The sequence below is a fragment of the Cryptomeria japonica genome, chromosome 10 (genome assembly GCF_030272615.1).
Source record: "Cryptomeria japonica chromosome 10, Sugi_1.0, whole genome shotgun sequence".
NCBI lineage: Eukaryota > Viridiplantae > Streptophyta > Pinopsida > Cupressales > Cupressaceae > Cryptomeria > Cryptomeria japonica.
Genome location: NC_081414.1, coordinates 818,363,272 through 818,378,822, shown reverse-complemented (window position 1 = coordinate 818,378,822; position 15,551 = coordinate 818,363,272).

Below are 15,551 nucleotides of genomic sequence, written 5' to 3'. Positions count from 1 at the left end.
TGTTGCCATCAATGCCAAAGGGGGAGATTGTTGGTAATTGACACTCTATTGGTTGGTTTCACTATGTTTTCATTCATGGCAACATGATTTTGGGTTCCGGCTTCATATGGTGTACCGACAGGCACTTCATAGATTCTACACCAACACCGACACTGACATAACAGAAATATTTCTTTGGTCACCGACAATGCAGACTGACATGGTATAGTAAAGGTTATCGGTATTGGAGGCTGACTTATCTTGGATCTGACATCGACAACTTGTTTTAATATTTATTCATTTATGTTATCTGGCCGACATGTAATCTGATATTGTGTATATCTTTGTAAGCCAACATAGGGCATAAATTTGTATAGGGTATATAGGGCAGATTGATTAGATCATTTTGTAATAAGGAGAATGATAGGGATGCAATGTAATGGATATGTAAATGTAATATGATGTGAGAGATTATATATGTGAGGAATTTAGTGTAAGGGTTATTCCGGTAAAGGGGTTTAGGGTTTCAACCGGAACAGACAAAGCTTAAATCGAAACTATATTCTGGCATAGAAGATGTTATATTAGCAGTTCACACTTCTCCACATTGTTGTCTGGAATTTTATGTAGTCAGTGAAGCTCCTATTGCGATTGAGCAGTGTGCTCTAGGCTGCAAGCCTTCCTGCAAGTGCAGGCCCATCATATATTGTAATATCTCTTCATATGGCCAATGGATTGATATTGTGGGTCACAGATCCCATCGTGGTTTTTCCTTATTGAGGTTTTCCATGTATAAATCTATGTGTTATGGTTCTCATTTATGTGTTTGGCTTATTGGTTGCTTTAATTCTTTCAATTTTGTTTATATTGGTATACTGGTTGGTGCATGAATGTTTTGTGAAGGCTAAAATCTACTATTCCGGTATAACACTGATTCACCCCCCCCTCTCAGTGTTATTGGTTTCCAACACGAGCATGCATTGAAGGTTGCTGCAATGATGAACAATTCATTCGACAATTCACGTGTTCTAGGTAAGTGGATGTTAAATGTAAGTGGATGTTCGTGAATGTTGATCTTTGCTAACTTAAAAGATGTCTAGTTCACTCTGAGATTTTGTTTCATACAGATCCTATTCCTATGTCGACTCCAACATCTACTAATGCTAATGAAAACCCAACACCTAAACCTGTCGTCAATAGCATTTCAATTGCAGATACAAATTTAGAGGATGTTGATAGTGTAATGTGGAACAAATCAAGCAGAAAGTTAAACATGTTGTCGCAAACAATGCCACATTCAGGCGATAAACTAATGGCATTTGTAGGCTGTCTAGATAGGATCATGGCTGATCTTGAAATTGTGGTGCCATAGCATTTGATTTTAGTCTCTCTAGCCATCCAATCAATACAACCACCGAATGTATGCGGCCTTGGTTAAGTGCAAGTCGGGTCCATCATTGCAATCAGCGACAACATAGGCAGAGTACTACGACTGAGATCTCTCATGATGTTCAATAGCCTGTCACCTTTGAGTTCCCCTTTGAAACTTCTAGGAGGAGAAAGGGAAAGAGGCAATTGGACCAAGCACTAGAACCGCATGTCCTTGCCACCTCATCGGTTGTGTCTAATACAAGTTGGTACTCTAGTGTCACCTTTAAGTGGTTTCTAAACATGTGAATGCTACACGCGATTATTTAGTCATCATGTCTTGTAGTCGGTGAAAGTGATCCACACATATGTGTGACAGTGTTCGACACCCCCTCAACACTTGGCCATAGGAGTCCTCATCGACAATTGTCTTTTGATGGTCTTTTATGTGGACAAGGATCACAGAATGATCCTCACTAATACAAATTTTGGTATTATTTGTTCAGATTAAGCTTTCTATTTGTAAGTATGTCATATATGTGCTTCGTGTTTAGCCATTCTTCATTCAACATGTTGTGTAATATGGAACAACTTTGTTTATTGTAATTGCGTTTTAATATTTACTATTACTGTCCCTAACCATCTTTTATAATGTATCTTTGTATGCAGGTCCCATTTTGTCGCCATGTTCATCCGACAATGGCATTTACATACACATCAGGCAATAGGCGCAAGTTTTATGCAACTTAATTTTCAGTATTATGCTTTTATGTCTTAAATTTATTGAATGCTCAAGTTAAATAATTAATACTCTTATGGTATGATTATGTCTTACATTTTTTTAGTGCTTAACACTCTTATGTCTTACATTTATTGAATGCTATAGTTATATTACTAACACTCTTATCATATGTATCTGCAGATTGCTACAGATGTTGGCAGAGAACCATAAAGACTCTGCATTATTTCAGTGCCTCCCCAATATCCTTATTGCGGATATTATAGAAAGGATAGCTCCCAAACGGGCTAGTGAGTGGGAAGTTCGCATGGGAAGATATTATACCAAGGATTATATGTACACCATTTACATAGATGAGGTGCATTTGTTCACCCAAATCATGATTCAGGGGATGATCAGTTTGTATAGGCAACTATGGCCACTATATTTCACCCTTACGTACTGGCTAGTGACTCTCCCTCGGTTTCACATCATGTGTGCTATGAGACCCCATTGGCGATATGTATGGGCTTTGGTGCCATGCCCCGATGACAGTATCGTCGATATCATGGCCTTCTTTCCATGGAACCTCATTATTTTGGACTACACCCCCTTTTTCATGGGTTATGATAGTCCTTGACCAACACTGAGGTTTTTCAGGATACATAGTAGATTCCCAACGCAAAGGAGGTCCTCTCATTAAAATTGTATAACTGTTCTTGTATGACTATGCTCTTTTTATAAAACAATTCATTTCTATGGTTACATAGCCGATCTTCGTACGTCATTTATCTCAATTATGTTTACAATTTATATGTTTGTCGCGATTATGTTTACAATTTATATGTTTATCTCCATACACTTTATATGTTAATTTAAATCTAATAAATATAATCCTTTCTCTAAACATGTCATATCATTAAGTCTACTCTAAAAGGAATAGTATTGATTTCTGTAATAATGCAATTTTGATATGCAATGAAATAGAGTAAGATGTGAGATATGGAATGCAGATCTGTAAATTGTGAAGACTTGGATTGAAGATAATTTTCTCTCCTTCATGATGATGCAAGTATGCCAATGATTCATTTAAGATAGATCAACAAGATTAATTAAGGAGGTTAGGTTTTACAAATGCATTATTATTACAATATAAATAATCCATTACATGTCATCAAAGGGAATGGGGCAAGATAATTGAAGACAACACTAGACTCTGTGTATAACACTAGCAGATAGTATAAAATAATTTCATAAGTGATCGACAAGGAAACTTAAAAATTGAACATAAATTACATATACTAGAAATTATCGACAAAGTTCTCAAACATGCTAAAGAAGATGTTGGCCACGTAGTCCACGAAACAACGAAAGCGCAAAACATGCTATGTTAGTCGCATTCGTCATTTCATGAGTCTAAAAGAAATGTTGGGCATGCAGTTCACGAAATAGAGAAGGCACATAACATGCTATGCTAGTCGCATTCGTCATTTCGCGATGCTAAAGGAAATGATAGCCGCGTAGTCCGTGAAACAACAGAGGCACATAACACGCTCTGTTAGTCGCATTCACCATTTCGTGAGGCCAAAGAAAATTCTGTCCATGTAGTCCATGAATCAATGAAGGCGCATAACACTCCATGTTAGTTGCTTTCGCCGTTTCGCAAGGCTAATGCAAATGTCGGCCACGCACTCCGCAAATTAGCTAAAGCACATAACACGCTATGTTAGTCGCATTCGTCATTTCACGAGGCAAAATAAAATAATGACCATGCATTGCGTGAAACAGTGAAGGAGCATAACATGCTATGTTAGTCGCATTCACCATTTCGTGAGGCTAAAGGAAATGTCGGGCACACAGTCCACAAAACAATGGAGGTGCATAAAACTCTATGTTAGTTGCATTCATCGTTTCACGAGGCCAAAGAAAATGTCGGCCACGCATTGCACAAAACAACGAAGGAGTATAACATGCTATATTGGTTGCATTCACTATTTCATGAGGCTAAAGGAAATGTCGGGCATGTATTTCGTGAAACAACGAAGGCGCATAAAATGCTATGTTAGTCACATTCGTCATTTTGCAAGGCCAAAAAAAATGCTGGTCAGGTAGTCCGCGAATCAGCGAAGGCCCATAACACGCCATGTTAGTCACTTCCACTGTTTCACGAGGCCGAAGAAAATGTCGTCCACACAGTCTGCGATCAACGAAGGCGCATAACATACAATTTTATAGCCAACACATTTGGCAGTCATGTTTGAGGACCATTTATAACCCTATTTTCAGCTCTAAATTCTCATTTGAGGACAGATAATTCGCGACTCAGGGTCAGCGGTAGAATTCGGGGGCAAAATTCGGTGGCGACTTGTAAGTAAGTATACAGTCTCTCCCTCAAGCTTATATCTATAGACGTGTGTTTGTAAGTAATAAATATGTACAAAAAAATGCCTAAATGAAAAGGGGAAACCGGGGACGGACAAAGTTTAAAACGGGAGGTCAACCTAGAAAAAAACCTAGGATGGTAAATCCGGCCAAGAGGCCTATGCAAAAATCATCGTTAGATGCATTGCCTCATTTTGCAGATAGATCAATTTAGTGTGTTTTTAAAGAGACTTTAGAGGGTTGCATAGATTCTTTAATCCCACTTTTTGAAAAAGACCTATTTTAGTTTTTCTATAAAAAACAGAAATGAAAAAATTCCAATATCAAACACTTGGACATATGATGTAGCCAAATTAATCATGCCAAATGTGTTTATAGATCATGAGTTGATTCAAGTATTGGCTGACAATTATGACCCAGTCACTAATGTTGTGAGGATGCTGAGTGGGAAACCTTTGGTGGTAATTACTAGGTCTGCGATTATTGATTGTTTCACATTGAACAAAGAATCCCTCACTAAGGTAGACCTAGAACAATTTAAAATGGACTATGACAGGTTTTCGAGGACATACAAGAAAGGTGAGCTCCCATATCCTAGGAGAAGGGGTGTCAACAACTGACAGTTGATGGTTACACGGAGCAAGTCATTCCCCATCGATGATTTTCTTGGGTATTTCTAGAAAACCTACTTTGCCTTGTGTTAGATTTTAGGGGAGGACGCCAGGCCTAGGATGCCAGTGAGTTTTATGTACATGGCTATGAGAATTCAAAACTCGGATGTCAATTTGGAGTTTGATTTTGCTTCGAAAATTGAGAGGAGAATACGAGGGCATTTGGTGGTGTGGAAGGAGAAGAAGAGAAGTGATTTCCACCACTATTCCTTATTATGTCATCTTATCTTGTCTCAAAAAGGGCAGGCATTTGCAGAAGATTGAAATTAGGAATAGTGGATGAAAATGGATACAAGATCCTAGTTCAGCTTTGGTGTTACCTGTGGGATAAAAGATGCAAGGATTAAGATTGCAAGGTCTTCCGTGACTCCTTTGTTGGCAGTATTGTTGCTGTTTTTCATGGAGTGGTTGATAGATTGTCTCCTAGAATAAGGAAAGTATTGAGACCTTTGGCCTATGACCCTGAGAAGGGCCACACTCACAATTTTGCAGATTGGTTTTACATGAGGGAATATACTATTATTAGGGTCTATGGTTGTCCCCAGAGTCCCCATTTTCTGCCCATGTTTGTACCGGACATGCTTGCATTTTTGGAATTTATATGGCAGATGTTATGGTTGGAAAGAGAGCTGATTTCTCCAAGGAGGAAAGGGAAATTTATACCTGATCATGTGACATTTGGTGGATTCTCAGTTGGATCCAATATGCTGGAAAAGTTACAAAATTACTTAAACATCAATTTCAAGTTGAAACATGGTAAGGAAAGAATGTGTGATCCTGAAAACCACATTGGCTCTATTATTAAGTCAGGTTCACATGAGTTACTGATAGAAGAAGACCTGATCAGAAATCTCACATCAAATGGAGAAATTATGGATAGAAGGAAGAAGTGGGAAATCATAGCAAGAGTTGAAGAGGAAAAGAAACAAAAGGATCCATCTTGCTCCGGGTTCTATGCTGTCGTGACTGATGGGTTGGAGAGAATAGAATTGTGTTTCCAAAATTTTGAAAAGATATATGGTAAATCATCAGGTGTGAAATCTCCACCACAAAAGGCCAAGGCTCCACCAAAGAAACCCATAGGGGTTATGATTCAAGAGGTAGCAGATAATAAATCCATGGGAGAAGTGCATGAAGAGCACGACGATACACTTGAAGCTGTTGCTGCATTGAGGGCCCTAGGGAGAGAGGAGCCATCTGATCAATTAAATATGGTTCCACCTAGGTACCAGGAAGAGGTACATGGCTATGAGGCCCAAGTAACAAAAGAGACAAAGCCTACCAATACTAGTGATGAAAGAGTGGCCATGTCAATGAGGTTCCTTGATGATGACAATTTCATCCATAGTGAAGAATTTAAAGATTTGTGGTTAAAGACAAAAATGAAGGAATTTGAAGAGAGGAAACAAGTGAACGTCATGGGAGTAGAGGAAACGAAACATGAAGAGGTGATTGCTCAAACTTTGAAAGAAATGAGATTGGATGAAACAGACTTGACCCTTGCAGAAGAAAGAGAAATGGTTTTAAACAATAGCATGCTCATAATTCTGGGAATGACCATGAAACAGACATTCTTGTTGGATCATGTCAGGCAATAGGATGATCCCATGCTAATTGTTGAAGTTAATTCATATGAAGGGGTGAGTGGAATAGGGTATAATCCCAAAATTGAGATATTAGCCTTATGGGCGAGCTCAAAAAGTACTTGTAAGACAAAGTTGGTTGATTTGGTAAAGGAAACTCAGGGGGCAACACTTTTCAAATCCATAAAAGAAACATCTCCATTAGAGACGGCTACAATGACCATGCACTCTACAATGTTTATGAGGGATGAAATAAAGCAAATGCAAGGAAAGTTACATGAACTAGAGGCTAGGTAAAAGGATATGAATGATGAAATAAACAGGTTATATATTGAGAATGCTATGTTGAGAGGAAAGCTGGAAGGTCAACCTAACAATCAAAATAAGGCAATCATTCTGCATATGCATGCCCCTTCAAAGAAAATTGATAAAACAAGTGACAACAAAGAGTGGATTGAAGAAAATAAGAAATACGAGAAAGAGATACAAGATATGAGGGCGGCCAATAACGAGATCCTACAAAAACTGGCACAAGAAACTCTGTGAGTTTTTGAACAAATTATCCTACATAGGGTCAATTTTATAGTTGAGAAATTGGAAGAGATATATGGGAGTTATCGAACTTTGTTGAAGATGTTAGAAGTGTTCAAAGAGAATAGGCCCAAATTGGAAAACCTGTCAAATAGGTGGCAACTTGCATATATGACATTGGACACACTACGCAAGGTGAGTTAGAGAAACCCTGATGCTGAACCAAAAATAAAGAAACTTGGCAAATGGTGCAAACAGTTGATAGTGAACTCAATGATGTTAGAAGTATGGAGAAAAATGTGAGAACGAAAAATTGATTTTTTTCACACATTTAATCATTGGACTATCCCTCGTATCACGGACAATGACAAGCATATCCGAGACTTTGATGATTGGAAGAGAGACTTCACCCATATTGTAGCAAATATCACTGCACATTTGAAGGAGGAAGGAGATATCAATGTTGAGAGATTTCATGTGTTTCAAGACAGGATTATAAATGTGGATTTTGGCTATGCTAGGTTTGTTGCAGAGGTTAGGAATTTAACAGACAAGAAGTAGAAAGATCATTTGATGAACATGTCCATCATTCTGAACTTTTAGTGGCCCAGTGATTATGAAGTTTACTAATGGGAAGTGACTCATCTGAATGTGCCTACAAACCGGTAACAGAGATTTCTAGGCGTGGAATCCGAGAGTTACAATCCTCTTTAAATTTATTTATGTTTTGAATTATGTTTACGCAAATTTCTTCTCTCATTTCTCCATTATTTCAATTAGTTATGAAGAGGTGTCTTGTAACGGTTTGAAGCTCGTTGCTTCTCCCGATTTCGTATAAAAGGGAGAAACCAAGACCAATAGAAAACATATTAGATCTTCTGAGAATACCATAACAGTATGTTGTACCTCATTTCAGTGGCAAAATCAATAGAAGAATTTAAAAACTTCTCTGCTCATTTGAAGTGCTAGTTTCAATTTCAATTTCTTTGTTTCAAGAAGACAAGTATAACTAACCTGCGTGTTATACTTCATATTATTCATGTGGTAAAGCTTAAATAGTTAAATACTCATTGATCTATATTTAATATTTACTTTGGTATGACTTTATAGAACACATCTTTGTCCTCCTGACTAACATACTTTGTATTCCCTGATTGAAAATTTTTGTGATCCTGTCTAATATGTATTGTCCCTACTCTTCTCTAACCCTGTCACATAACCCTCTTCTCTAACCCTATCATAGAGGGTTTTAAGGTAGTTAATTCACATCCAAGACAATGTTAATTCAATATGACACACATCCCAATTGATTTTTATGTTCATTTAATCGAATTACTCATTGAAAATGCACATGGAAGCACCGCCAACGTGACTTAGGTCTGAAAATGTTTACCCTCACCATCCACTACTCTCTGGGTTAGTGTCACCTAATGATGAATATTTTATCAATTATATTAAGGTACACTCCCCATAACAATAGTAGAATAAGAAGGGGACATCACATAATATACTCGATTCTAGTGAAATCAACTAAAGTAAGTTTAGAACACATTTCCAACATATATATGAAAGCAAAGACATTTGAGAAAGTCACATATAACTATTCTTCATATGCAAACATATATAACCCTATAACCAATTGAAGAGGCACATATCACCTTGTTCAAGTATTCATCATACAAGACATGTGGAAAAGCCACATATAACCATTCAGAAAACATAAAAAAATGTACAAGAAACTAGTCATTAACCATTCAAGTTGTTTAAGTGAAGTCAATCACATTTATTGAAAATAACCATTCAAAGTGTTTTCTTAAATGAAAGAATTGGATAAAAATCCAATATGTCTGATTGCAAACAGTCTGCACCATTGCCGACGTTTTATTCAACAGAGGTCAATAATATACATCTAGAAAACTTTCGTAACAGTACAAGCCTCTTTTCTTTCCCCCAGTGGTCGAAGTAAGGGGAGGCACATCCTTCCCATCATCTTCATCGGTTACCAAGGTAGACACCTCCTTGAACCTCCATTTCCAGTACTGAGTGCGTTGCACACAAACATCTAGCATGCTCTGCATCTAGTCACTTATGATTTTTTTTCTTTTAGCACACGCCTCACACACTACCTCCTGTCTCTCATTCGTCATCTGCAGTCTACGCACTTCCAACTCAAGGTTCGTATTCTTATCGTCGAAGCCCATGACCTTGTTATTGAGTTCCATGCATTTCTTACTCAGTTCAGTGCATCTCCATTCAAGGTCGGAAACAATCCCCCTCATCCTTTCATTTTCAGCGTGGGCCATTTCGACCTTCTACGTTATCAATTCTACATGCATGGCGTCAAACTTCATTTTATCCATCCCATCATTCTAGTCTGCAAAGGGTGCTGGTGGTTGTCTCGCAGACTTCCCTAAACCACCATCAGAGGTGAGAACATTGGGCATCCCATTCACCTGTGAAGTCATAGCAGGCGTTCTGTTCCTCGGAATAGATGTTTCAACACCCTTTCTTTTTCATGTCCCTGCTCTTCCCATTGCCATCCTTGCAAATAATGCCAAAAAAGAAGTATTAGTACATAGAAAGGCAAGACAACGTGAAAAATGCAGGAAACAATAGTTTATGCCAACACGAAAAGAATAGGTATCTGTTGCATTTTTGCATGAATAGCATTATGTAGAATACAAAAGTTAATGTGTTCACTAAGCTGACAAGTGGGAGGGCACTTGGGTGGCAGGTTACCTGCCAATTAGGAATCGATGTTTTGGGAAAATAACTCCGTCACTCACCACTTGTCTTCTTGCATCCAACTTATTACACATCTGCCATGAAACTATAACACAAATCTGCTTTTTTTAATTGATTTTTTTTGTTATATTTTTGTTGTTAATTCATTTCAAATTTAGTGTAAAAAAAAAACAATAACAATGGTATATTGAATTGTCGTAAGTTACAGTAGTAAGAGCACATGGTTCACAATTTCAATCAAACATTCGGCTTGATTTGTATACGTAAAAGGGTTGCAGGAACCCTATTGATACGCAATAGAAAAACCTATGCATGCAATAAGTAAGAGACCTTGAACAAAACTTGAACAATAAACGACTATCATCGACTTTATTCTACCATCCACTATCATTATTAAAAATGTTACGCACCAAAGACAGGTTTTTGAAGTTATTAAAGGGTAGTTCATGGTGTAGGATCACCATGAAACAATCCAACAAATCAAGCCTTTGTAGTTAGGTTGCTTAAAATAGCACGAAAGATTGAAAATAAAGTACAACTCATTCAAAATGAAAACAATAATTGAGAGGCTTTAAACTATGGTAAGGTACAAAAGCCATCTCAATATAAGATCTCCAAATCCCATCTAAATAGTCTATCAAGACTGATCTTCCACCACAATATCTCACTATAAATATTAGTTTAGTTGAAGCTTCTATTTTAAGGGCGGAAAGAGGAACAACAATGCAGATTGAAAAATATTATCGCCTTCGCTATCTGGTTTGTGCAATGGAGTTGACAACATCGTAAAATGCTTTACGCTTCTCATGCTTATGCAACTCGGGAGTGGTGATGCCAAGTAATCGTAGCCTCTGACTTGCCCATATGATCACAGGGTTGCGTTTAACATCCTCTTTTTGTGGCTCGACAGTTTTGCCAACTTTATCCTACCACATACAAACGACATCATACGAGTGCTACCTATTTCATTACATTGGAATAAGATAAATGATGGAATGAGAAGACAGAGGAAGGGACCTTGTCATATTTGAAACTTACCGCGGGTGGGGAACATACCAGGTCTTCAATAGGCCACACCGCCTACGAGTTTAGGGAATCCAACAAGACATCGACGAAAGGACTTGGGCAAGACAACTAGGCATTTGCATCAAAGACTTTCATGATGCAAACTTTAGCACAATCTCATGGGACTGGAATAGTATGACACATTACACCCTCCCCCAACCCATCAACAATGCCTTCCCCAACCACTGCCCCATCCACTAGTAGTTTTACTTCAACTCCAACAACAATAGCATGAACATCTTCATTGGCTCACTCTTCTTTGTCTTCCATGGTTGCTTGCATCAGTAATGAGTGGACGCGGTCGCTTAAATAGAATTCTTTATAGCTGACCATCAAACACAGGCAAATCAATTCATGGCAATGTAATACAACAATACTAAAAAAGTTGTCTGTCCCGACCCATTGTCCCCATCATGGTCACAGTCTGCATTTGTACATCCATCATCATTTCCCCTAGACTCTTTCTCAATGCTTTCTTCTATTGCATTATGCTACAAAACATGACACATTGTACAAGAGTGTAAGTACAGATTAAACCCATACGCCTACAAACACTACTAGACCAAGGCAAATGAATTTTACACGACTAAGGAAATAATAGGAATACAGATAACGAACACAAACCACAACAACATAAAAAATGCTGTGTGGTATAACACTGCCTCTCACTGCCTGTTATGCACAATAAGAGCCCAATACCTGTTCATCTCTACTCTTATCCTCCAATGTTTGCCCAATTCAATAGACTCCTCTGCAATCTTCTTGCCACTGCATGCACTCAAATTTCCATTCAATGTCTCCTTCAGCTTTTCCCTCTAAATAGACTTCTCAGGTTTCTCATCCAATACTACGACCGACTGCAAATAAAAAATAGTTACTCTATAGTATAACACAACTTGTGATGATATAGCACTACATGTCATGCACAATGACACCACATACCTATTCATCTTTGCATCTATCCTCCAACCTCTGGCCCAGTCCAGGAGACAACTTTACAATTTGTTGGGATAACTGGTGAACAACTGAGAGGGGGGGTGAATGAGTTGTTAACATATTATAACTTTTAATTCACTTAATAACCTTAAACATATCAAGTACTGGTAAAGCACATATAGATGCCAATAGAAATAGATACCGGTAAACAATATAACTTAACAATTAAACAGATAATCAATGCAAAGCAAACATACCACATAACACCATGATTTGTGCGTGGAAAACCCAGAAAGGGGAAAACCACGGTGGGAAGCCTACCCACAGTCAGATGATACTTCTGCAGAAAGTATGTGATACAATTAGGGGCTTGCACATGCAGGAAGACACACTACTTAGAGCGTATTTCTCATTACAAAAGAGTCTCACTGACTACAAAGAGGCTACAACCATCTCAAGATAAATGGACAACAATCCAATAGACTGAACTGCCAAAAATAGCATCTAGCATGCCTGATTATAGTCTCGGTTAAGCTCAATACTGGAGGCCTTTGACCTCTTCCTTAATCCCAATTCGACCACCTATGACCGACCAAATATCCTTCGCATATGATATTGCATTTCAAGACCACGAACACTTATTCCATTCCCATTCCACCAATTAGGTCGGCCACCTAAAAGATATTACAATAATATCATTACATAGATCCCTATTGCAATGATATGCCATGTCGGCTTAAGACCAAAACAACAATAATAAATCCATAAAACATACCGAAACATCCCGGTAACGTGTAGAGTACATGTTATCATGATACTGGGCCATAACCTAGATAGGTACCAGACCTATTCTGGGTCCACCATGCCAAAGCAATGTCTTCAAGTAGTTGAAGCATGATCAAATAACATCTTCAACATCCTGAAATCCATCTAGAAGCTGCACCAACACCAATTATGCATCCTGTCAAGATTCCTCAGTGAAAGCTCTGTCGATAAAGCCTTAAACTAGTGCTGGTAAGGGTTTACCAGAGTGTATGATAGCATCTGATTACCAAGTCAATACCATCTGACCAAAACATGCTTCGGAAGCACGTACCACATGTAACCAATCACATTCCATAGATCCAAACATGCTAGAAGTGTCCAACAAATAGTCTCTTCTATCAGTAACACTAGATCTTCTACCAGTAACCAAAACTTGTTTGTCGGTAACCAACCATAACAGCTAGTGTTAACATCAATGACAAAACATCAATGCAACACATAATCAATTCATCCATAATGCCGACAATATCCCCCTTTGGCATTGATGGCAACACTAGATGTGAAAAACATCTAAGTATTAAGAAATGCCAAACAAGACTCCCCCTGTGGAAGACAACCAATAATCTCCTGAATATCAATCTCTCCCCCTATGAATGATATCTCTATAAAGTTCTTCTGAATTTATTTTTTCACATCACTATCTCTCCCCCTTTGACATCAATTTCAGAAATCTAACAAAAATATCAAAGCAAGAATATAAACCTCTGAATCTCAAAGCTGACTACTCCCCCTATGTAGTAGCACCATTCATCAGTGCCGGAATGAATAATATATCTGATAATGCATGTCAAACTGATGAAAAACTGCATCAATCAAGTCTCTGTCGGAGGGGCGAAAACCCCTAAATTGTCTCTCAAATACTCAAATGATTCCTTACACAGTGGTTTAGTGAATACATCTACAATCCGTTCTTTAGTTTTCACATAAACCAATTTGAGTTCCTTTGCTTCTACCTTGTCCTTCAGAAAGTTATACTTTATTGATATATGCTTAGTCTTAGAGTGAAATACCAGATTCTTAGACATGTCAATAGTTGCAGAGTTATCACAATAGATAACTACTGGTTCACTACAATTTACCCTGATATCCTTCAACATTTTCTTCATCCACAAGACTTGAGTGCAATTAGTTGCTGCTGCAACATACTCAGCTTCTGCAGTAGATAAAGAAATGCATGACTATTTTTTGTTGATCCAGGAAACCAGTTTCTTTCCAAGAAAGAAAGCTCCACCAGAAGTGCTCTTCTTGTCATCAATATCTCCTTCCCAATCCGAGTCTGTATATGCACATAAAGTGAAATCATCATTTTTAGAATACCATAAACCATATTATGTTGTTCCTTACAAATACCAGAATATCCTCTTTACTACACATTCATGATTTTCTTTAGGATTACTTTGATATCTTGAAATAATACTTACTGTATTCTTGATATCTGGTCTAGTCTGAGTTAGATATAACCGAACACCAATCATAGACTTATACCTTGTCAGATTTACCGGTGTAGAAGTATCCTTGATAGATAATTTCTCACTTGTCACCATAGGAGTACTTACTGGTTTTGAATTATCCATACCAAACTTCTTCAACAATTCCTTCAGATACTTAGTTTGACAGATAAAAATGCCTTTGTCAGTTTGAGTAATCTGCAAACCTAAGAAAAATCTCATCTCACCAATCATGGACATTTTAAATTCATTCTTCATATTGTTAGCAAATTCCATGCACAATTTATCTTCTCCTCCAAAAATGATATCATCAACAAATACTTCAATAATCAGAATATTATTATTAGTGATCTTATAATATAAATTACTATCAACACTACCTTTAGTAAAACCAAGCTTCAAAAGATATTTATCCAACCTTGCATACCAAGCTCTAGGAGCCTGTTTCAATCCATATAAAGCTTTCTTCAATCTGCAAACCATATCTTTATCATCTATTTGTGAAAATCCATTAGGTTGCTCAATGTATACTTCTTCCTCGAGTTCACCATTCAAAAATGCACATTTAACATCCATTTGATAAACCTTATAGTTCTTATAAGCTGCATAGGCAAGAAATAGTCTAACAACTTCAATTCTAGCTATAGGTTCAAATGTCTCACCATAATCAATTCCTTCCATTTGAGAATATCCTTTACAAATCAATCTAGCCTTGTTTCTTACAACTTGACCATCCTCATTCAGTTTATTCCTAAAAACCCATTTAGTTCCAATAACATTCTTATTTTTAGGTCGGGGAACTAGAGAACAAGTCTCATTTTTTTCTATCTGATCTAATTCATCTTCCATAGCCTTTAACCAATGTTCATCCTTACAAGCTTCAATAACAGTTGCTGGTTTAATTTGAGAAATAAGGCATACCTCTTCATTTGCCTTTTTTCTTCTTGTCACAACTCCCTTGTTCCTATCTCCAATAATTTGATTTTCATAATTATTTAATCTTACATACCTTGGTGTCTTTTGAACTTCAGGTTCATTGCTCTGATCATCAATCACAGTTGAATTTTCTGATTGTGCAGATATAACTGTCTTAGTTTCTTGTACAGGTTGAGGCATTGTCAGTTCAGTTATGATCATTTCCACTGCCGATTCCCTATCATATGACATCGAATGATTTCTGTATTTCTCATCCACTTTCACAATAGCACTCTCCACAATTTTCTACAATCTTTTGTTATAACATGTATATGCTTTTCTTTGAATTGAATAACCAAGAAATATCCCTTCATCACATCTAGGA